At 36.9% G+C, this 23,474-nt stretch overlaps 1 long non-coding RNA gene across 1 annotated transcript; it reads left to right on the plus strand.

Moving 5' to 3' along the window:
• The first annotated feature begins 261 nt into the window (after nt 1-261).
• Nucleotides 262-21,077, plus strand: LOC116549766. Its single transcript, XR_004268052.1, has 2 exons — nt 262-780; nt 20,911-21,077. It is a non-coding gene; the product is annotated as an uncharacterized LOC116549766 (long non-coding RNA).
• The last annotated feature ends 2,397 nt before the right edge of the window (nt 21,078-23,474 follow it).

The raw sequence follows: 23,474 nt of genomic DNA on the forward strand, positions 1-23,474 counted from the left end.
TCTTTCCTCTTAGTGCAGAGTGGGCATGTGGTCACAATTTCTCTACCAGATGTGGGAGGAGTGGCTCAGTTTTTAGTTTTGTTTAATCAACATAGACTTTCACTTTAGAATTCCCACTTTCTCAATCCCAAAGTAGGATGCTGCTCTATGCTTGATGGTAACAGCTCACAGACTCATCAAAATTGAAATGAACAAATATTTATTGATCTTTTATAACAAGGCAATGTTGCTTAAAGGAAAACAAATATAAAAGACTCCATTGACAATGCATTTTTTCATCTGTTCTGCACAATGCTTTTGTCATAATGGAGATGTGATAGCAAACATTCCAGGACATTCAGTCTTCAGCGGCAGCACTTAGGGCAGATGACTGGCTGCTGCAATGTGAATACAAAAATGCCTGACTCACCAAATAATTTCCTAGAATAGTTAGCTGGGTGGAGACTCACCAAGTTAATAACTAAACCCAACCCTCAAGTCTATTGGCAAAGGACATATTTAAGTTTAATGACTCTGTATCCACCCAGAAAGATAAAGGAGGCTTTGAGATCCTGCTTGGTAGACTGGGAAGAGGAAAATGACTCATTAGATACCTGGAACACTGAAGGCCTGCACTGTAAATATTTTGAAAGGCGAGCTGAAGTACTAAACCAGTCTTTTAGAGGCTATACCATATCAAACCTGAGGCAGATGATGATTCAATAAATGACTTTTAAAAGCAAGAAAAAGTTGTGCAACAGAAACATAGGGTAGAACAAATAATCTTTGCATTGTGAACAGGTGAGTCAAAAGCTGTGCTGACTTAGAAAATGAAAAACTAGTTAAATACCTTCACAACTTTAAAACATCTTCTACTTAACTAAAACATTAAATGACCTAAGGTATATAAAGCATCTATCCCAGTGTCTGGCTGACATGTAATGTCGCTCAATATATTTTTTTTTCCTTTCATCTCTGATCTTTGTTTTTTTCTGTTTGGTTGTTTAAGAGAAAAAAGTACTTTGAGATGATATTTCTGTCTAGTTTCACGTAAGTTTATATTTCTAAGATATGCTTGTCTAAAGTCTAGCACTCTCTGTTGGTTTTACTATTAACTATAAACAAACATAACAGAAAATTTAGTTATCTGCATCAAACATCTGTCATGTGGTTCAGAAATTATTTTGGGACATTTTGGAATGAAGGCTGTTAGCCCACTTTGGTAAACTTATGACTTTGTTTAAACAGTACACATAGCAAAAATATAAATTTTAAAAATATCACTGGTAACTCCATGTAGTTATTAATTTTTAAATGCTAAACTATGAGTATTGATATTTTAAGTTTGGAACTGATTTTTTCTGGTTCTTTCCCTGCAAAAATAAATGATGCTTTGAAATATTAGCAAATTAGAGCAACTTTTCAACTTTTCCATAATAAATTATTTCTCAGGCTAGAAACAATGTGATTCCACAAATACCATTCAAAGTCGTTTCATTCTGAATCAGAATGACAAACACTCTCATACATAAAATCAAGTATATAAGAAACGAACAATCTAAAATATTTGGATGCCTCTTTTTCAGTTGTACCCAGTCACCTATTTCATGTTTTCTTAAAATGTATATTCAGTCATTCTATATATTTAGAACTTCATTAAACTTGTATATGAAATAACCTAAAAAATGTATTGTTATCAACATTTAATCATATATCTCTCAATGAGGTTTTGCTGAATCAAGCTTTTTCTTTTCTAGAATATGTTAATATCATTATCTTCCAGGACAAAATATCAGTTAAAAAAATCATAAGGATTTACTTGACTGAGCATATGTAGAATTTTTAAGGGTAGATTTTAACTCTTTTGAGAACTCACCTTCCTGTTTTTCACTCTTTCTGCCTCTCTGCTCTGACAAACACTGTTCTGGGCAAGTTTAACCTCAATAGATACAACCTTGTTGTTGGGCCAGTCTGTCTACAGACAGGATGTAACTTGTAAGAAGGAGAGGCACTGGTGTGCCAGAAAGGTTGCAGCTACCAGCTGAGAGACAGGTCTGCTGCTTCCCTTCCCTTCACTTTGCTACCAAGTCTATGTGTGCCTCAGAAGTAGGCCATGTAACTCAGGAGTGTCAGGAGCTGCGACTGATACCAGGCTCTTTGTAAGGAAGAGGAGAAAATACAGGATGCAGAATAATTGAAGGGGAGGTGGTGCTCCCCAAAGGAGGGGCAGAGAAAGAATGGTCTGAAGACTTCAAATGCTTGCCAACCTTATTTTCTTACCTAGGGCCAGCATTTGTGTGAATATGGGTGCGTGTGTGAATTTGTATACAGGAAGGAACTAGCTTTGTGAAATAACCCCAGTCATGACTGGTCAGTCTGCCTCCCTTTGAAAAACAATAAAAAAAAAAAACTCCTTTGAATAATCTTATAACAGGAAATAATACAATGGAAACTGGAGAATTGTGATGCAGAAAAATCTAAGTACCTAGAACAATAGAGGCTAAATAATTTAAATACTGTGCCTATATAATTGAAGTTGAAAATAAACAGAAAGGGAATTTTAGGCACCCAGTTTAGTTTGCTAGGCAGCAAGTAAAGTAACGAAAGTATGACTCACCTATTTGCTAGGTTTTCAAACATATCATAGATTTTTAGTATGCTCATCTTCAAGTATAATTGTAATCCTTACTCTCTTTGTATTGCAACTTTTTCAGATCATAGTAGTAAAGAACTGACAAAGTACTGATTGCATATATTTCAGTAAAACACGTCTTGGTAACTTTAAAAATCTAACTTAATAGTAAAGATAAATGGGTTATTGCAGAATTAAAAAGGCATATGTATCATATTTTACTTTAGTCAGATTAGAGTAAGTTTCTCCTACTATTATAAAGTAGAGATGTCATGCATGTGACTAGTTATTAGACAGCCATCAGATTATTGTGATAAATATATACCTACATGTAACCTAGATCGTTACAGGAAGAAGTTACTGAAGTAATAATACACCACAGAAACAATACCATGATAAGTGTTAAGGAATGAAGTTCCTTCCCTATGAATTCTAACTAATTCATTATTTTCACAGTCTGTCTCATTTCAAGACCTGTATTTCTCTTTAAGACACAGGACACCTGTGTTTTCTGAACATAAACTATTTCTCCAGTGGCCTTTGACCTTTTAAGTAGATCTGTTTTGTTTTGACAAAGAATGTCAAAGAAGGAAGTAAAAAGGAAGGACTTGAAGATGTGCTACTGCTGGAAACAAATTTTGATTTTCTAGTTTTGCTTGGTGGGAAGCCTACTTGTCATTTGTACTGCTCTTCCACAGTTAGTATGTTTGAGCAACTTAAAGTTCGGTAGCAGCTCCTCACAGACTCATTGTTCAAATCTTGTTTATTGTGAATAGTTTGCTTTTAAGAGTTTATTTATAAAATGCTCCTTACTATTCTTATATTAATTATTGACATTATTTCATTCTCACTTCATTTCCCTCAGTTTGATTCATTATCCTTCAGTCATTCAAATATTCTTCATTATCCTTCAAATTGCTGCTTTACTGACCCATTCTCTAAACATATATTTTATATTGACAACTGACTCCTTGGAAAGAGTGAAAATAATAGTACTATCTATTAGGGAACTTTACTGATAATCCTATAATGCTTTATGAATAATGATTAAGATATTTAATAAACCGTATCTTTGAAGTGGTCATTGATGAGATAGCTTATTTATACTCAAAACAATGAAACAAACTACTTAAAGTTAAATAAAAATGCATTTATCTACATGAACTACTTGCAATAATTAATTCTAAAATGTATATTAGGCCAGTAGGACATTGTATGAAAAGTTTAAGCCATATTCAGGTTGGGGGTAAAAAATATTTTAGACTTGTACTGTGTATGAAAACTCAGGTATTAGCCTGATGTTTCTTTGACTAGCCCTTGTACTTTATATAGCTTGTTCTATATTCAGTTATATAATCTTTTAGAGTAGCTGAAAGGATATTAAACAATATCTTTCAACCTTGCTTTTCTTTTCCAGTAACTAGCTTCTGTGTTAATCAGCATATTCAAGCTTCCTTCTCATTAGTTTTTAAGAATTCTAGGAAATACTTTCCATGGCACGTTTTGAGAGATTTTATTATAGGATTAAAATCCTTTCAGCAAACAATAGGCACACATGAAACCGCGTCCAGGTATTCTGTCTTATAAGCCAACACTACACTTGTGGTAACTCTTGAAATGGACTACATTTAATTATTTTCTTCTTCGTTCTATGGCAAAAGTGGCCATGTCAAACATTTTTCATGCCGTATCTTACCTTAGATTCTCTATCTTGTTTCAGGACAGTGGAAAAGCTGCTGGAAAAAAATGCAGAAAAATTTTTTGACTTGAGTTTATAGTCTTCATTCAATGTCTGCTGGGCCCTCAATATGTAATTACAATTTTTTGTGGGGGAGGGGATCACCTCTGGTCATCCTTCTATCATTATTCCTAATCTTCACTGGTACACAGAGTTTCCATATGTAGCCACAGATGGCTTTGCTTTTACCTTATAGATGAGACTGAAGCACCAGGGGAGAGCTCTTTTACCTTTACCAACTAGAGTCTACACATTTACCTGCTTTCACAGTCACCCTTATGGTTTTCTCTCAGTGGTAGAAATGTGCTTCTTTTGACAAAGGCCAACCTGTTCATCTGTGCTCCTGCACAGCCTCTTCAATGTACTTGTTTTATATATGTATATAAATAGATATTTTTACATACAACTATATTTTATATATATATTTCCCCCCATGGGGTCTCTCCATGTTGCCAAAGCTGAGCTTGGTCTTGAATTTCTGAACTCAAGTGATCCACCCACCTTGGCCACCCAAAGTGCTGAGATTACAGGCATGAGCCACTGTGCCCAGCCTGTCCTGTGTCTTTGATTCATCATTTATCCTCCCCTTCTTATTTTTCCACTGGTCCTTTGTCACAGGTCTTAGTTCCACAGGTTCAGTTCTCACCCTTTTTCTTCTTTCATTGTGTACATCACAAAGGAGGTCTTATCCACATTCCTGGCTTCTGCACTCACATTAAAGCCATCTACACCTGCCTTCAGCCCTAGGTGATCTCTAGGTGCCCACAGGATCTCTCCTACCTGTCTTCTCAAAGATATGTCAATATTAACATGTTTAAAATGAATCCTCTATAATTGATGTATTAGTCCATTCTCACACTGCTAATAAAGACATACCCAAGATGGAATAATTTATAAAGGAAAGAGGTTTAATGGACTCACAATTCAGTATGGCTGCGAGGCCTCAGAAAACTTAAATCATGGCAGAAGGGGAAGCAAACACGTCCTTTTTCAGATGGTGGCAGCAAGGAGAAGGGCAGAGCATGGTGGAGAGCCCCTTATAAAACCACCAGATATCATGAGAACTAATTCACTATCACGAGAACAGGATGGGGGAAACCGCCCTGGTTTCTATTATCTCCAACTGGTGATTCAATTATCTCCACCTAGTCCCCCCCCCCCCCGACTACACATGGTGATGATTCAATTATCTCCACCTGGTCCCTCCCACTACCCATGGGGATTATGGAGCCGACAGTTCAAGATGAGATTTGGTTGGGAATACAGCCAAACTATATCGATTGGGAATTTAAAAAACAAAACAGTTTCTTCTGTATTCTCTTTGTTCTGTGTTCTCTCTACAGTGAACGGTACTATGATTGTCACATCCTAAAACCTAGGAATCATCTATGTCTTCCCTGTCTCTTTCTCACCTTCAGAGAATCACCAAGCTTTGCTGAACTTAATAATAATTCATAGTGCTCAATATGGCAAGGCATTTTTTAAAGAGGACTAAATGTAATTCTCAATCTTCATAGTCACTTTGTTATGTGGGTGGCTAATATCATGCCCATTTTAAAATTAAGAAAATTGGGGCACAGAGAGGCAAAATAACTTGTTTTAGCCACACAGGTAACAAAGGGCAGGGATGGGATCTAAATCTAGGCAGTTTACAGCGCTGGCCTCTTAACAATCACACCAGGGTGGGCTTACTAAACGCCAAGATCTTAAATACCTCTTCAGGTCATTTCCTCTTATCCTTTCTCATTTTGTAGACTTGGTTCATGTGCTCCTTATTTCCTGCCATGTAACTTCTTACAACCTGCTGCCCTAAGTCCATTTTTAAAATATCTTACTTATTATCCCTCATCAAAATTTTCAGGGTATTGGCTAAGCTTTCTCTTTGTAATCTATAGATTTGAGATTTTGTTTCAAGAAAATTATATTCAATTATGTATTTGAATTTTTCCCATTCTATGTATTCTTTTCTTCCATGACAGTGGTTATTGGTTTAATATCCATATATACCAACTCCTTTATTATCATTTTATCTCTGTTCTTTCTCAATTCATTTTGTGTTATTCTTTTTGTTCTAGACTGTATTTTTATCCATATCTATGTCTTACCTTTTGTTGACTCTAATGAGAATTTCACCTCTGTAATAATTCCATTTTATGCATCTATTCATCTCTGAGCTCCACGGACCTTTTCATCTCCTATTCTTTCAGGATCTTTTTTTTTTTTTTTTTTTAAAGAAGGCTGACTTGCCTTTAGTTTCTTTGAATCTTGGGAGAACTGTTTGAAATTGGCCATTTTTCTATGAACAGGTCCTGACATTTTGTGTTCTTTATTTGCCTTTTGTTTCCTTTTTTCATCTCTGTATTTTTTATTTATTGTCTAAATTCTACCAGGGAAATGGATGTTTCAGAAAGAATAAAAGATAAAAAATGATAGTTTCTGAAATTAAAAAATAAATGTATACAAGTTTTGAGAGAGAATTTTATCAATTCCATAATCTTTCCTACTTAACATACCCAGAGCTTAGCCTGGATGACCTAGAACATAGAGGTCTCCTGTAGTAGAGAAAGGATGCCACTTAGTCTGTGGTAGTGAACTTAGAAAGCTTGCTTTCCAGAAAGGAAGGAAGATAGGATGTAGGGAAAGTTAAAGAAAAGCTTGTTTATTTTCTGGGAAGGAGAGAAAAGGAAGAGATTCAGGAAAGATGTGTTTCAATTTTGCATGTGCTAAGTGAGGGCAGAACAGGCAGAGGACTCTTATTTCTGTTTCCTATTTTGGATTTTGAGAGGAGCTTACCTCTCCGGCACCTCTGAAGAAATCTGGAGCATGGTTACATTATCTTAGAGGCACAGCAGAATCAGGTGTTTAGAGGTTCTTAAGTTTAATTTCCCTGCTGTCTTAGTTTGTGTCCCTCCAGAGACAGACCTGAGGCAATGAGTGGAGAGTTTTGTTTGGAATGTGTTCCCAAGGAACACCAGTAGATAATGGGGTAGTTAAACAGAAGGGAAGCAAACAAATAAAGGTGTGTTATCACATTATCACTGTGGGCAATTGGAGTTTGATCCTGCTGGGGAACCCTGGGGGACAGCTTACATCACTTACCTCCAGTTTATCCCAGTTATTGGTTGAGAACTGCTTCAGAGAAACATTAATTCCTTGGTATTTTCAGCCTGCTGTGTGTTCAGACTGAGTAGCTACTGAGGGCCAGAGAAAGCCATCAGGCAAAAAATTGAGGCATTGGCAGGTGAAAGGTTGGTGTGCATGGAAATGGTAATTGTTAAAGAAATATTGGCAGCTCCCTGAAAGTATATGATACACATGGTCTGACTGCTGTCAGGATATATTGAATATACAGCATTTAAAATGAACGGAGTAGAGATACACTTGTTGACATGGTAAATCTCAAAAGTACAATAATGAATTAAGAAAAGTTATTGAAGAATACTACCACATGATTTCATTTATACAAAGCTTAAAAACAGGTAAACTAAACAATATGCATAATTATATGTACCACCCATGTGGTAAAGCTGCAAAGAAAAGCATGGAATGATAGTCACAAAATTCAGGGTAGCGTTTGCCTCTTATGGGAAAGAAAGGGAAATCAAAATTTTGGTTATGTTCCTACTTCTTAAGCTGTGTGCTGGGTAAGTGGGTGTTTGTTTTATCATAATTCTTTAAACTATACATATAAACTATACTCTCTTGTTTGCATATGTCATTAAAGTAAATCTAATCTAAAAGAAGCATATTAATGTTAGGTCCCTTTTCTTGCTTCAGAAAAATCACAGGAAATTGTAAGCTTTTTAACAATTCAGTTGCATGGAAACAGCCGAATACCAAACTCAAACTCAGTCACCAACTCTGATACCAAATTGTTTTTAAGTTTCTAATATTATATCATTTAAATAATGCAATACACCTAGACACACCAAAGCAGTCTTATCTAGGTGTCAAAATACCGCTAGTCAATTATAATCATGGAACGATAAACCACAGTCATTGACTATATTTCCATCCTTTAATATATTGGTTAGAGTTTCAATTTAGTCGCTAGGTGAAGCTTACATAGATCAAACTAGATCAAGGGATATTCTCAAAGTGGCAAAATGACAACCTTTGCCTTTTTTAAAACTCAGAACTCACTCTTCTCCTTATGAGGACATATATTATTTCTCCATATGTGGTTGGAACCATAGAAACCATGGTTGAAAACATTGTTGGGAAAAACAAACATGACTATTTTTAAGACTCTGATGATTTTCGATATAATCAGCACTGAACTAGTAAGTCATATGTAATTAGGTTGATGATATATTTAGTGTCTAATGGATCCTGGCAACCTCTGATCAAATGCCTTCCAATTAAACATCACAGCGGCTCCAGGGCATGAGTCCTCTGTGTCAGAACACAAATGGATATTTACACAGACCCATTGTGCAGCTGAATTCTATTATCTTAGTAGTCCACATGGAAGGACAACCAAATATCTGTAATAGGAGTGTCAAGTAACTCCTTTCAGCTTTATCTACCAAATGTGTCTTTTAAATCTTTTTAAAACTTTGTTGTGAAATACAGTATATATAATAGAAATGCACAAAACAACAAAAAATTTGCACACTATTCTAAAGGCAAAAGCCGTTTAACCGCCACCTAGGTCAAGAAGTTAAACATGGCTAGCACCCTCGTAGGCACTCATGTGCCTTTCCACCTGGCAAACTCCTTGGTACCCTTTAGAGGGAACCACTACCCTGGCGCTTTTGTTAATTAATTCCTGGCTTTCCTTTACAGTTTTGCTGCCTAACTGTGCATTCCCAAGCAATATAGTTTAGTTTTGCCTGTCTTTAACTTTTATAAATGGAATCATAGTATTTCTGTTACCGTGTCTTGCTTCTTTTTCTCAATATTATACTCCATTAGATTCATCCATGTTACTGTACACAGGTGTTCTCCTTAAGCTTGTAAATGTTTCTTATGTCATCTAGCTGCCATGTTTTGTAATTTCTGTGGCACTCTAGGGTTGGGAGGTATCAATAATTCTTCTTTGGTATGTATGTAATTGTATTTAGCCTGGCCCTTCCACCATATGATAATGCTTCTAAAAATTATAGCATGTATTGAGTACATACCATGTTCTAGGATTGTATGAAGCACTTTTCCTGTGGTACTGCTGTACTCAAGATGATTCTGCCTAGTATGTAGGTTTAGCGTACCTTTTTATAGACAAGAAACTGAAATTCAGAAAGAAAAAGTAAATTCAGAGTGTAGCTTTTCTGAGATTTTGTTATTAGGAACACATTTTTATTTTATTTTATTTTAAAAATTATTTTAGTCATGTTAAGGGAGTGAGTAAACTTGCCATCTTATAGTAATCTTTTTCCATCCCACAAGCTCTTGGTATTTTGCTCTAATAATCCATTTGTGCTTGCACACAGACAAGAAACTGAAATTCAGGAAGATGAAGGTAACAGCCTTGACAGCCTTTCTCCTATTATTCACATGGTGCTTCCTTCCTTCTGTCTGTGGCATCTATAGAACACTGTCTGTGAACTGCTTGTCACAAGAGAAATAGAGAGGTGACTTCCCATGTTGTAGGAACCCAGAAGGGAACTCTAGACAGTAAGGGTGTAAGCATGGGAAGGGCACAGAACTAAGGATTAGGCTATATCAGTTCTACACTTGATTGTCATTATCTAGCTAAGTGACCTTGAGTAAGACACTTACCCTGTCTGGGGTTCAGTTTCATTATATTTAAGTGAGGGTGTTGGTCAGTAATTTTCAAACTGAAGCTCAGGGACCATCTTGAGTTCTTGTTTAAATGCAGGTCTCTGAGCTTTATCAAAAGCTCCCAGCCTGGGAATCTGTGTACTTAACAAGCTCTCCAAGAGATTCTGATGCTCACTATAAGGGAGAACCCATGGAGTAGGTAGTGGCCCAAGCCCCACTGATTTTAAAATTCTAAGATAAAATTTGAAGTTCTGGAACTTTAGGATTTTTCATCAGAGCTATGGGCCTACTTATTTTAGAGTTCTGTGAGTTTTGTTAATAGAAGGAAATACAAAGTCATTAAACTTCATGATGCTAAATAAGCACTGGTTATCATCGCTATGAGTAAACAGCAATAGCACCGGTCAAGGGTGCTAGTTATCAAAATAGCTTGGGATTGTTTGATGTTCATGAACAGAGTGAAAAAAAATACTGCCCCAATAAAATAATGTCAATGTCACCGAAACTATTAATAAAATGTAGCAGGAAAAAGCAGCAGTCTCTCTACAAGACATAGCAGCATGGGTACAGCTAACAATGGATAATATATAGAGTGCCATACAGTCTTATTAGATAAATTAAGTAGTTGTATTTTCAGAACCACTTTAAAAGTCAACTCATTTAATTATAAAATATGCTAAATATATCACCCAACAGATTGGAGACCGTCTGGTTGGCTGATTTATTTTTACTTTGATATTACATTTGTTACATGTTTTAAAAATTCTTTTGTGACTATTTAGGGAGGAAAAAAGTCTCCTTGTGTAACATTTAATACTTTCCTGGGTCTATTCTTTATATTCTGAGGAACTGAAGTCACTCAATTAATTACTCCAGTGTTTCGTGTTTTCTTCTTCACAGGAATAACCAACCTCAAATTTGTAACTGTTCTGCTTTTTGCCACCCAACATACCCTGCAGTGGCTCTCAAACCTGAATCTGAGGACAGTGGCCCACTCTCACCAGTGAGAAGACTCACAAGGCAGCAGGGATTCTTAGCTAGAGGGCATAGCCTTTGAAGGAGGTGAAAACAGAATCTCCCAGAGTGTGTGTGATTTCAAATAGCTCCCCAGGTATTTTTCCATAGCCATCTAATTGCAAAGCTGGGTCCAAAACCCATCAATTAGCATTGTTCTGATATTCAGTAGTAGGTTAGAAACCTTAATACAGGAGTCGTTATCCTGTATAAAGTAGATATTAGTGTCTGAAGTAAACAGAACTTCACTATCAAAAGTATGTGACTGATTGGTCAAGAGTGATACTAGATTCAATATTATACGTTTATTAATTTCTATGTTAATATAGACATTATTATTTATTTTCTTAACCAGTTTTCCCTTCTTGTTTCCCTTTTCACTTCTTTCTAGCCCATCAGTAAGGTAAAATAGATAAAATTGTTTAGTAATTATTCTTACTTCCTCCCCCTCCCCCTTTTCTATAGAAGGCTTGGGAGTTGATTTTTGAAGGTCAGGCAAGGTTAATTACCTGAGAAAAGGCAGATGGTTTATCAGTCAGAAGGGAGAGCATGCTTGATGGCTTGGACAGTAAGAAGTCCATCTTGGCTAAAGCATGGAACAAGATGGTTATGGGATGTCTAGGGAGAACCAATCTTGGTTCAGTCAGATGTCAGGCTCAAGAGGGAATAAGAGTGAATGAGGAACTCCAGAAGTTTTTTTGAGCAACTTAATGAGATGAGGTAACTGGTGTTCTAGAAAATTAGTCTGGCAGCAGGATGGAGGATGGCTTGGAATGAAGAGCAAAAGAAGCAGAGAGAGTCATTGGGAAGATGGAAAAAGGTCTGAGACAAAGAAGTCTTGATAGCACTTGAGCAAGTGAAGAAAAGGGAGGAAGGGTGAGTTGTGAAAATAATTTGAATGAAATATCAGTGGGACATATTTGCTGTTGGATTGTGAGATTAGGGAGAAGATAAAGACTCAAGGTCTTCAATCTGGGCCTCTTCCCTTGATCCTGCCTCCTTCTCATATTGCCATTTTCTTTCTCCTCCTAACTGCCGAACTTCTTGAAAGAGTTGTTCTCACTTATTGTCTTCACAATCTTACTTCTGTCCCACCACTTTAATGAAATGGTTCTGGAAAAGATAACGAATGACTTCACTTGTAAATGGAGCAGCTTCTTTTCGGTCCTCATTCTCTTAGTCCCCTAGGGAGCATTTGGGAATATTGACTTCTCTCTTCGTCCTAAAACATTTGCTTCCATTGGCTTTTATAACATTGTACCTACTTCACTCTTCTCCCACATCTCTGATTACTTTTTAAAATCTTTGAATGGCTATTCTCATTCTGTTAACACCTTATATATGCAGGTCCTCAGAATTTTATTCTTTTTGTTTTTTTGAGACGGGGTCTCTCTCTGTCACCCAACCTGAAGTGCAGTGGTGTGATCTCAGCTCACTGGAACCTCTGACTCCAGGTTCAAGTGATTCTCCTGCCTCAGCCTCCTGAGTAGCTGGGATTATAGGCATGCACTGCCATGCCCAGCTAATTTTTGTATTTTTTGGTAGAGATGGGATTTCACTATGTTGGCCAGGCTTGTCTTGAATTCCTTACCACCTTGGCCTCACAAACTGCTCGGATTACAGGTGTGAGCCAGCATGCCCAACCCAAAATTTTATTCTTACTCTTCTTATTACCTCATTCCCTGAATCCCCCACATCACTGCAAAATTCTAAGTCATCACTTTCTATAACTTTGCCCATCATTTACAGCAAATCCCAAAGTTATAGCTTATGCCCATATGGCTCTCCTGAAGTATAGATTTACAGTTTCCATTATCTTCTGGATGTCTCTCCTTGGATGACTCATAGTCATTTCAAAATCAAGATGTTCAAAACCAAATTCAATATATCCTCCCCCCACAAAAAATCAACAACAAAATCTATTTTTCCTTCTCCATTTCCTATCTTAGTTAATGATACTGCTCTCCAATTATTTGACTAAGCTAAATCTATCCATGCTTCTCCATTAAACACCTGTATATGGTTTGTTTTATGTGATCTCCTTGACTCTCCATAATCGGTATCTACTCCCCTTTTTTCAGGTCTATAATTTCCCACTGAGACTCCTCCTAACTCATCCCAGTTCATCTAGTTGCTCTAATCCATCTTCCACATCATCACCAGAGATATTTTTCTAAAATAGATCTGACGATTTTACTCTTCTCTTTACAAATAGACTGCAATCACCTTGGCCTTGGAGGAAAATCTAAATGTCTTCTCAAGGCATTCATGCGATGATCTGACTTGAACTGGCCTTTTCAGACTTATTTCCCAACATTGCTCAAATGATCAGTCTCTGCTTCATTTGTTTTAAATGATTGTGTGGACATGACACTCTCTTTCCTGGATCTGTGGCTTTGCACATGTCATTCATTCAGTTTTTCCCCTGAATTCTTTCCAATAAACTTCTGTTCTCTTGTCAGTTATTAAGACACAGAAACCTGAAATTTTCTGAGCATTCAGATTCAGGAGGGTTAATTTGTATGTTATACTCATTGTATCACTGTAAATGAACTTTGAACCAACTTATTAATTTACAATGAAATGTATAACTCTAGCAATTTTTTTTTGAGACAGGAACTTGTTCTGTTGCCCAGGCTGGAGTATAGTGGCATGTTCATAGCTCACTGCAGCAGTGATCTCCAGGGCTCCAGAGATCCTCTCACTTCAGCCTCCCAAGTCTGGGACTATAGGCATGCACCATGACATCTGACTAGTTTTTTTAAATTATTATTTATTTTTAGTAGAGACAAGATTTCACTCTGTTGCCCAGGCTGGTCTTGAACTCTTGAGTTCAAGTGATCCTTATGTCTTGGCCTCCCAAAGTGTTAAGCAAATTTTAAAGTTTATAATTTTAACTCAAAATGAAATAAATAACCTAAATGTAAGACCTAAAACCATAAACTCTAGAAGAAAACAGGGAAAAATCTCCTTGACATTGACCTTGGCATTGATTTCTTGGATATCACACAAAAAACTTAGGCTATAAAAGTAAAAATAAATAAATTAGACTACATTAAACTAAAAAGTTGCACAGCAAAGTAAACAGTCAACAAAATGAAAACACAATCTGTAAATTGGGAAAAAATATTTGCAAACCACATATTTGATACAGGGTTATTATCCAAAATGTAGAAAGAGCTTGTGCAACTCAAAAGCAAGAAAACATATAACCTAATTTAAAAATGGGCAAAGTACCTGAATAGACATTTCTCCAAAGGGGACACAAAAATGGCCAACAGATCTATGAAAAGGTACTCAACATCGCTAATCATCAAGGAAATCCAAAGCAAAATCACTATGAGATATTATCTCACATTTGTTAGGATAGCTATTAACAAAAAGCCAAGAGATAACAAGTGTTGGCCAGGGTGTGGAGAAAAGGGAACTTCTGTACACTGTTGGTTGGAATGTAAATTGGTGCAACCATTATGGAAAACCATATGGATGTTCCTAAAGAAATAGAAAATGGAATTACCACATGGTCTAGCAATGTCTCTTCTGGGGCATACACAAAGGAAATAAAATCACTACCTCTTAAAGATGTCTACACTCCCGTGTTCATTGCAGCATTATTCATGATAGCCAAGATATGAAAACAACCTAGGTGTCTGTCAGCAGATGAATGGATAAAGAAACTGTGATATATGTGTATATGACAGAATAGTATTCACCCTTAAAAAAGGAGGAGATCTTGCCACTTCCCACAACATGGATGGACCTGGCAAATATTATGCTAAGTGAAACAAACAAGACACCAAAGGAAAAATATTGCATGATTTCACTTATATGCGGAATCTTAAAAAAAACAAAATGGTCAAATATATGGAAATTGAGACAAAAATAGTGGTTAGTAGGCACAGGTGGAGGGGAGAAAATTGGGAGATGTAGATTTAAAGTTCTTAATAGATAGTAGCAGATATGTAGGCTGAACAAGTCTAAAGGTCTAATATGTAGCCCAAGGACTATATTTAATAATAGTGTATTGTATTCAATATTTCTGCTAAATGAGTAGATTACAGCTGTTCTTGCCATAGGAGGGAAAGGTGAGTAACTATGTGAGATGATGGATATGTTAATTTGTTTCATTATAGTAACCATTTTACTATACATATGTATCTCATAACATCATGCTGTATACCTTAAATATGCACAATAAAATTTATTCTAAAAATTGTTTTGAGACGAGGTCTTGCTCTGTCACCCAGGCTGGAGTGCAGTGGCATTGAACATGGCTCACTGAAGCCTCGACTTCCTGAGCTCAAGTGATCCCTCTGCTTCAGCTTCCTGAGTAGATGAGAATGCAGGCTTGTGTCACCATGCCGGGCTAATTTTTAAATTTTTTTTGTAAAGACGGAATCTCCTATATTGCCCAAGCTGATCTCAAACTTTTGGGCTCAAGTGATCCTCCTGGTTCAGCCCCCACAAAGTGGTAGGATTACAGGTATGAGCCACCATGCCTGCACCCCAAAATTTTACAAAAGAAGAAAGAAGAAGAAACAATGTTTATGGTTGTTAGTATGGGAATTTGCTTCTTATAGGAAAATCTCCATGGGAAATGACATTATACTTGTTATTAATTGAGCATAGAATCAGCATAAGAGGACTAATTTGGGTGATCCTCATGGCCCACAATGCCAACAAAATCTGATCATTCACCTGTGTTGTAAGAAGGTATATGTCAAGGAGGCAGACTGAACATGAAAACATAGCCAGGGTTTTGTCTATTGAGGATAATTCTTGAGACAGACTAGAAAAGCCATTGCTCCCTTTTTCTAGAATGGAGCAAACGGTGTCCCTTCTGGTTCTGCATTCTCTTCTTATAATCATGAAACCAGAACTTCCCAGGTTTATTTAGCTGCACAGTCATGCGTCGCTTAATGACATGAATACATTCTGAGAAATGCATTTGTTAGGCAACTTCCTTGTGTGAACATCATAGAGTGTACTTAGACAAACCTAGATGGTGTAGCCTACTACATGCCTTGGCTATAGGTATAGCCTATTACGTGTAGTCTACAAACCTGTACAGTATGTTACGCTACTGAATACTGTAGGCAATTGTAACACAATGGTATGTAATTGTGTATCTAAACATATAAAAAGTACAATAAAAATAAGGTGTAAAAGATAAAAAATGGGCTGGGTGTGGTGGCTCATGCCTGTAATCTCAGCACTTTGAGAGGCTGAGGCAGGAGGATCACTTGAGGTCAGGAGTTTGAGACCAGCCTGGCCAACATAGTGAAACCCTATCTCTACTAAAAATACAAAAATTAGCCAGATGTTGTGGCAGTTGGCTGTAATCCCAGCTACTTGGGAGGCTGAGGCAGGAGAATTGCTTGAACCCAAGAGGTGGAGGTTGCACTGAGCCAAGATCTCACCACTGCTCTCTATTCCAGCCTGGGCAACATAATGAGACTCGGGGGGAAAAAAAAAACAAAGATAAAAAAGTACACTCTTACCATGAATGGAGCTTGCAGGACTGGCAGTTGCTCTGGATGGCTGAGTGGGTGAGTGGTGAATGAATGTGAACACATAGGATGTTACTGTTTGCTACTCTAGACTCTATAAATGCTGTACACTTAGGTGACACTAAATTTATTAACAAAATTGTCTTTCTTCAATAATAAGTTAATCTTAGCTTACTGTAATTTTATTGCTTTATAAACTTCTTATTTTTTAACTTTTGACTGTTGTAATAATCCTTAGCTTAAACAAAAACACACTGTAGAGCTGTACAAAAACATTTTCTTTCTTTATATCCTTATCTTGTAAACCTTTTTCTACGTTAAAAATTTTTGAATTTTTTACTTTTGACACTTTTTTAAAATTAAAAATGAAGACACAGAGTCACACATTAGCCAAAGCCTACATAGGGTCAGGATCATCAATATCACTGTCTTTCACCTCTATATGTCTCCCATAATGTCTTCAGGAGCAATAGCATGCACTGAGCTGTCGTCTCCTGTGATAACAATGTCTCCCTCTGGGATACATCCTGAAGAAACTGCCTGAGGTTGTTTTACGGTTAACATTTTTTTTCAACCTCATCCCTGATGGTACACAAACTTTAAAATATATACGCTATATAAATATATATGTATATGTGTGTGTGTGTGTGTGTGTGTGTGTGTGTAAATGGAGTACACTTTAAAATAACAATAAAAAGCATAATGTAGGAAATACATAAACTAGTAACAAAGTTATACTGCACATAATTGTGTTATGCTTTAATAAGACTAGGAGTGGCTGGGAGTGATGGCTCACGCGTGTAATCCCAGCACTTTGGGAAGCTAAGGTGGGTGGATCACTAGGTCAGGAATTCAAGACCAGCCTTGTTAATATGGTGAAATCCCATCTCTACTAAAAATACAAAAATTAGTGGGGCACGGTAGCGCGCACCTGTAGTCCTAGCTACTTGGAAGTCTGAGGCAGAAGAATCGTTTGAACCCAGGAGGTGGAGGCTGCAATGAGCCAGATTGCACCACTGCACTCCAGCCTGGGTGACAGAGGGAGACACTGTCTCAAAAAAAAAAAAAAAAAAAAAAAAAAAAAGGACTGGCAGCACAAGATTTGTTTATACCAGCATCATCACAAGCTTGTGAGTAATGTGTTGTGCTACAATGCCACAATGGTTATTGTAACTGCCCAGTGGGTTCACCTTTCCTGCTGCCTAGACAGAACTGATTTATAAAGACAGGGGAATTGCAATGGAGAAAGAGTAATTCACGCAGAGCTGCTGTGCAGGGGACTGGAGTTTTATTAGCACTCAAATCAGTCACCCCAAGCATTCAGGAATCAGAGTTTTTAAAGACAATTTGGCGGGTAATGACTTGGGAAGTGGGGAGCGATGATTGGTCAGGTTGGAGATGGAATCATAGGGGGTTGAAGTTAGGTTTTTTAAAAATCTTCTGCTCCTTGGTGAGATGGCAGAACTGGTTGGTCTAGATTACTGGTCTGAATGGTGTCAGCTGATCCACTGAGTGCAGGGTCTGCAACATATCTCAAGCACTAATCTTAGGTCTTACAATAGTGATGTTATCCCCAGGATCAATTTGGGGAGGTTCAGACTCTTGGTGCCAGAGATTGTGTGACCCCCCAAACTGCATTTTCCAATTTTGTAACTTGTTAATCCTGCAAAGGCAGACTGGACCCCAGGCAAGAACGGGGTCTTTTCAGAAAAGGACTGTTATTAATTTTGTTTCAGAGTCAAACCATGAACTGAATTCCTTCCCCAAGTTAGTTCAGCCTACTCTCAGGAATGAACAAAGACAGTTTTAGCAGCAAGATAGAGTCAGTTAGGTCTGATCTCTTTCACTGTCATAATCTCCTCAGTTACAATCTTGCAAAGGTGGTTTCACTATGACGTCACTGGGTGATAGTTTTTCAGGTCCATTATAATCTTATGGGACCACAGTCATATATACAGTTGGCCATCTACTGTAACACTGTTATGTGGCACATGACCATAATTATAAACGTAGTCACTGTAATTGCAAAGTCGCTGGTTGATTCTTCTACCTGCCTACCTCAGGAACTTGTGAGAATACTTAGTTGGATCCCTGCATAAGGCTTGGTCATCTCTCTATGCTATAATCAGCTGCAACCTTCAGGCTTCAGTATTTCCAAAGAGATGCAGCTCCAATTTGGAATTCTGCTGCCCATGAATTGATGGAATTGCATGTCTACCACCTAAGGACTATAGTCACTATCATTTCTTGCCCGAAGTATAGCATCTGACAGGTCTCCCTTCGTCTGCCTCTCAACCCCTACAGTCCCAGTTCATGCTGCAGTTTGAGACTGAAAGTAGACTACAGGCAAAATTCCTTCTTCCTCCCTAGACAATCAGTCTGTTTTCTTTTAAGGCCTTCGCCTAAATGGAGTAGGCCCACCCATATTATGAGGGTTGATCTGCTTTATTCTAAGTCCACTGTTTAAATGATAATAACGTCCCTAAAATACCTTCACAGGAGCCTTCAGATTGATGTTTGACCAAGTACTGGGTACTTTGACCTAGCCAAATCAGTCCATAAAATTAACCATTGAAGTTCCTCACTTTGGGTTTGTCTGGCTCCTCCCTTCACCTGGGACCTACAGAGAGCTGTTTATGGAGCCTAATGCTGCTGGTAGCTTGTGTTGAACATTGTGGTTGCTTTTATTTTTTTCTATAGCAGATACAGGTACAGAAGCTAGTAACTAGCTTCCTAGTTAATTAGTTACTAACTTGTTTTTACTTTCGCTTATTACTCAATCCTTTCCAATCAATAGCTTATTATTATTCTCATAGTGACAAACTCCTAACAGTCTTATATACTGATTTTGATAGATTACTGTTTTTATATTATTGAACTTTATATACAAAATCATTTGATTTCAAATAAACATTTAATGTAAAAGCAAATGTTCTTTTAAACTGATTTTTTTTTTTACATCTACTGTATCATTCAAATGCTTTATCATCTCACAAGGTTCCTTCAAAATCTGTTATCAAGGGTACATATAGAAAAGCATTTTTTAAATAAATAGAAACAAAGGGATTTTGTTCAGCTTTTATGATGACATAAAAAGTATACTCAACAGAAGTAATTTTATTACTATTTGGGGGAGGGAATCACCAACTTTTTGTGCAAACAACTAGCCTTCTTTTAAGCATTAATCTAGAGCATAACTGCTTAAGAAATGACATAAGCAATAATTCTACACCTACATCTCCCCTAAAACAATCTATTTTTTTACATATGTGCACAGCTTTAGCAAATTAAAGCCTGAGATAAATGCTCGAGATCTACTATCCACAGGCAAAATCAGAGTTTACTAGAACTCATCATTTGGAGAGCTTACAAATCAAGGAATCTGTAATGAAAACTGCAGTTTCCCTCTTATTTTTTTTTAAACACAAAAATCCATGACTAAGAACTTAATACTGGATGACAAATCACATCCACACTTCGTTAAATAGCCTCACAGTTAAACACATCTTAAAGACCAATCAAATCAGTATTTACATTTTAGAAATTTCTGAAGGCACCATTAGAAAGCTTATATATCCCTTCATTAAACAAAATAGGGAACTGTATATAATGGTGGTGGAAAAATTTTTTAAATTAAAAATACCAATACAGATTACCTTTTGAATTGATAAATACTTGTTTAACACACACATAAGAAAAACTTTAGGTTTAAAATACACATTTGAGGCTGGGTGTAGTGGCTCATGTCTGTAATCCCAGCACTTTGGGAGGCTGAGGCGGGAGGATCACTTGAGGCCAGGAGTTCACGACCGGTCTTGGCAAAATGGTGAAAACCTGTCTCTACCAAAAATATACAAATTAGCTGAGTGTAGTGGTGCATGCCTGTAATCCCAGCTACTCAGGAGGCTGAGGTAGAACAATCGCTTGAGTCTTGGAGGCAGAGGCTGCAGTGAGCTGAGATTGTGCCACTGCACTCTAGGCTGGGCAACCGAGGGAAACTCTGTCTCAAAAAGAAGAAGAAGAAGAAGGAGGAGGAGGAGGAGGAGGAGGAGGAGGAAGAGGAGGAGGAGGAAGCATAAAATATACATTCAAAATTATTTCACCCAAAGTTACCTGAGGTTTAACAACAACTAAAGTATTTTGGACATGACGGGAAAGCAGGTATTTATTTTTTGCTCCACTATTTGCTATCCAGGTTATCAATAACATACTTTAAATTTTGTTTTCTGAAGTACTGTTCATCTTATTGTTATTCTTGAATATTGCTGTTATCTGAGCAGTTATTTGTTGGTAACTAATTCTTTTGATTACAGTCTAGTGGAGGCCAAGGTCATGGGTTCAATTCGCACATAGTCCAATTAGCCCCACTTGCTTTGGGGCCTGCAGCATCTCTCCTAGACTGTCTCTAGCCACAGTGCAAATGAATGTATTGGACCCACAGGGCACTGTAAAAGAATGAATAAATGTGTGCAAATCTGTAGTTATTTGTCAAAAATCAATTTGAAGTTCACACACCCTGCTTACAGTATTCAGTAATGTGCACAGAAACACAGAGGGAAAAAAAGAATGCTTTTAAACTGATATCTTGACACATTTATTTGTGTTTTTTTCTCTCAAAAAACAGAAGAAAAATATTGCAAGGGAAATCTCCCTTCTAGTCTTTCTCTTAGACATTTTGAAGATTTTCCTAACATATATATATATATATATATATATATATATATTTTTTTTTTTTTTTTTTAAAGAGGGACCTTTCATTTTAGTACCAAAATGATCTCTCAAATTTTCCTTCTGAATACCTTCAACAAGGCAAGGAGGATGTCTGTAAGGCACATGGAAATAAATATAATTTTACCTTGTGCTTCTAGAACATTTTAGGTTAGGTCATGATTTTGAAAAGGTTTGACATATCTAACACACAAGCAAGTGAATTTCTCATTCTTCTTTTTTGAAAGTAATGTTTTAAAAGTGTGATTAGTATTCTGATAGATGGTTGAGGTGGTTTTTGGTTCGATGTTAGAAATTTCAATTATGTGTTGAATAACTTAGGGTGGTTTCAATGGGGCAATTAATGACAAGACGGACAACTATTTCATATATCAATCTTAGGTTGTGCTTTATCAGCGATTCTTAGAACAGGCCACCTGTCATTTATTGTTTCCTATTTGTCCACAGCTAATTTTTTGTCATAGAGGCACCTCAGACTTTAAGGGTTGGAAGCTCCTTATCAGCAGTACTGCTTCAGCTAATCTTTTACCAGCTTCCTGAAAGAGACAGCTTTTCAGATTTTAGCAAGGTTGGGTGAGAAAGAGCTCAGGACTATTCACCTTTTGTTGAGAACTGAACTCTAAGGGAATCTCGAATTCTCTAATTATGCCATTGGGCAGTATTTAGATAAATCTTATTACTTCTCATTTCAGCAAAACAGCTGATGGTAAAGACTTGTTAAAGTTTTGTGTCAGAATTTGGTAGCATGAATTTGTAAGCTTTAGCCATGACTTTCAAAGGTTCACAAGTTGGCAAATTGGATAACATCACATCCCTACGTTTTGCAACTATTTTCACATTAGCACAGTTTCTTACACAGATTTTTCTTTTTTCATTCTTGTTTAATATTTTTCTAAATAACTAATAAGTGTGTTTAATGATGTATTTCATGTCCAAAAATTCAGACATTACAGATGAAGCCCAAGTCCCCCTTGACCAGTCATGTTCCCTAGTAGCTTTTGCAGAAGTAATCACAGTTATTGTCAGCTGGTGTGTCTTCCCCTGTCCTTTTCTTTCTGTATTTGTATACACATATGTATAGGGTATATATACATAGGGATATAGTATGTGTGTGAATATACAGTTAAAAATGTATCATTTTGTTTTTGTTTCTATTTTAGATCTTTTAGTGCCCAGAATATGTATGATTTGAGTTTTGCTACACTTAGTTATATTTATCCATAGATTTTGTCACATTCCAGACTTCCTCTTTCTTATCAGGTTCCCACACATTTCCAGCGACAGACCTTCACATTTTCTTTTTGTTTTGGTCCCACAATATAGCACAATTGATAATGTAACTTTCATATACTTCATCTTATCACCATACATAATCTAATCTCAGCTAGAAAATTAGTGATAGTCCAAACAATATTGGCCAGAAAAAGATGACTTTTCTTGTAGTTTCAATGATGAAAGTTTTTTTTAAGTGTCATGGAATACCAGTTAGGGATTTTTGGAAAGAGGACATACGATTTTTAAACTCCCTCCCTTTCCATGAGTCACAGGGTTTAATGACCTTGACGGTCTCAAGTTCTCTTGGAAGATTCATACTCTGAGACAGAATCTTTGTTTCATTGAATGGAAGATAGGTCAGTTGGTCAACAATATTCACCAGTGGCCCACTATAGCCAGGCTTTAGATTTATTCCTAATAAAGGTTGAGCTAAAGTCAGGTATTTGTAAATGGCATTATATGTTAAATAGGTTAGGGGATTGTTTTCGCCAGGACTTCTGGTTGCAAAACACCCACCCAAACCATTAGATTGTTGAATTCTAAGTCTGCATGCTCTCTTGTTTCTGTTTCTTGGTCTTCCACTATATGCCTTTATACTGGTCTGGTCTTTCCCGTCTCCTGACCTGCTACAGTTTCTTTTCCCCATAACTGCAGCATGTACTTGGCTTTGTCTTAGTGTGGTACGGTTTCAAGTTCTCTCTCCATGACCTGTCAGTTCCAGAACCTAACTCTAGTGGGCTCTCTTTGTCTTTGCTCTATCAACCCTTTTATCTACTAATAAACCAGCTGGCAATCCTGCTCCAATCACATGTGTGTTGGGAGTAGGGAATAAAATTACATCCATGGTACAAACATGAATGTCTGGGCTGATTCC

Source organism: Sapajus apella, unplaced genomic scaffold, assembly GCF_009761245.1.
Source record: "Sapajus apella isolate SASKATOON/1434 unplaced genomic scaffold, GSC_monkey_1.0 scaffold6, whole genome shotgun sequence".
Lineage (NCBI taxonomy): Eukaryota > Metazoa > Chordata > Mammalia > Primates > Cebidae > Sapajus > Sapajus apella.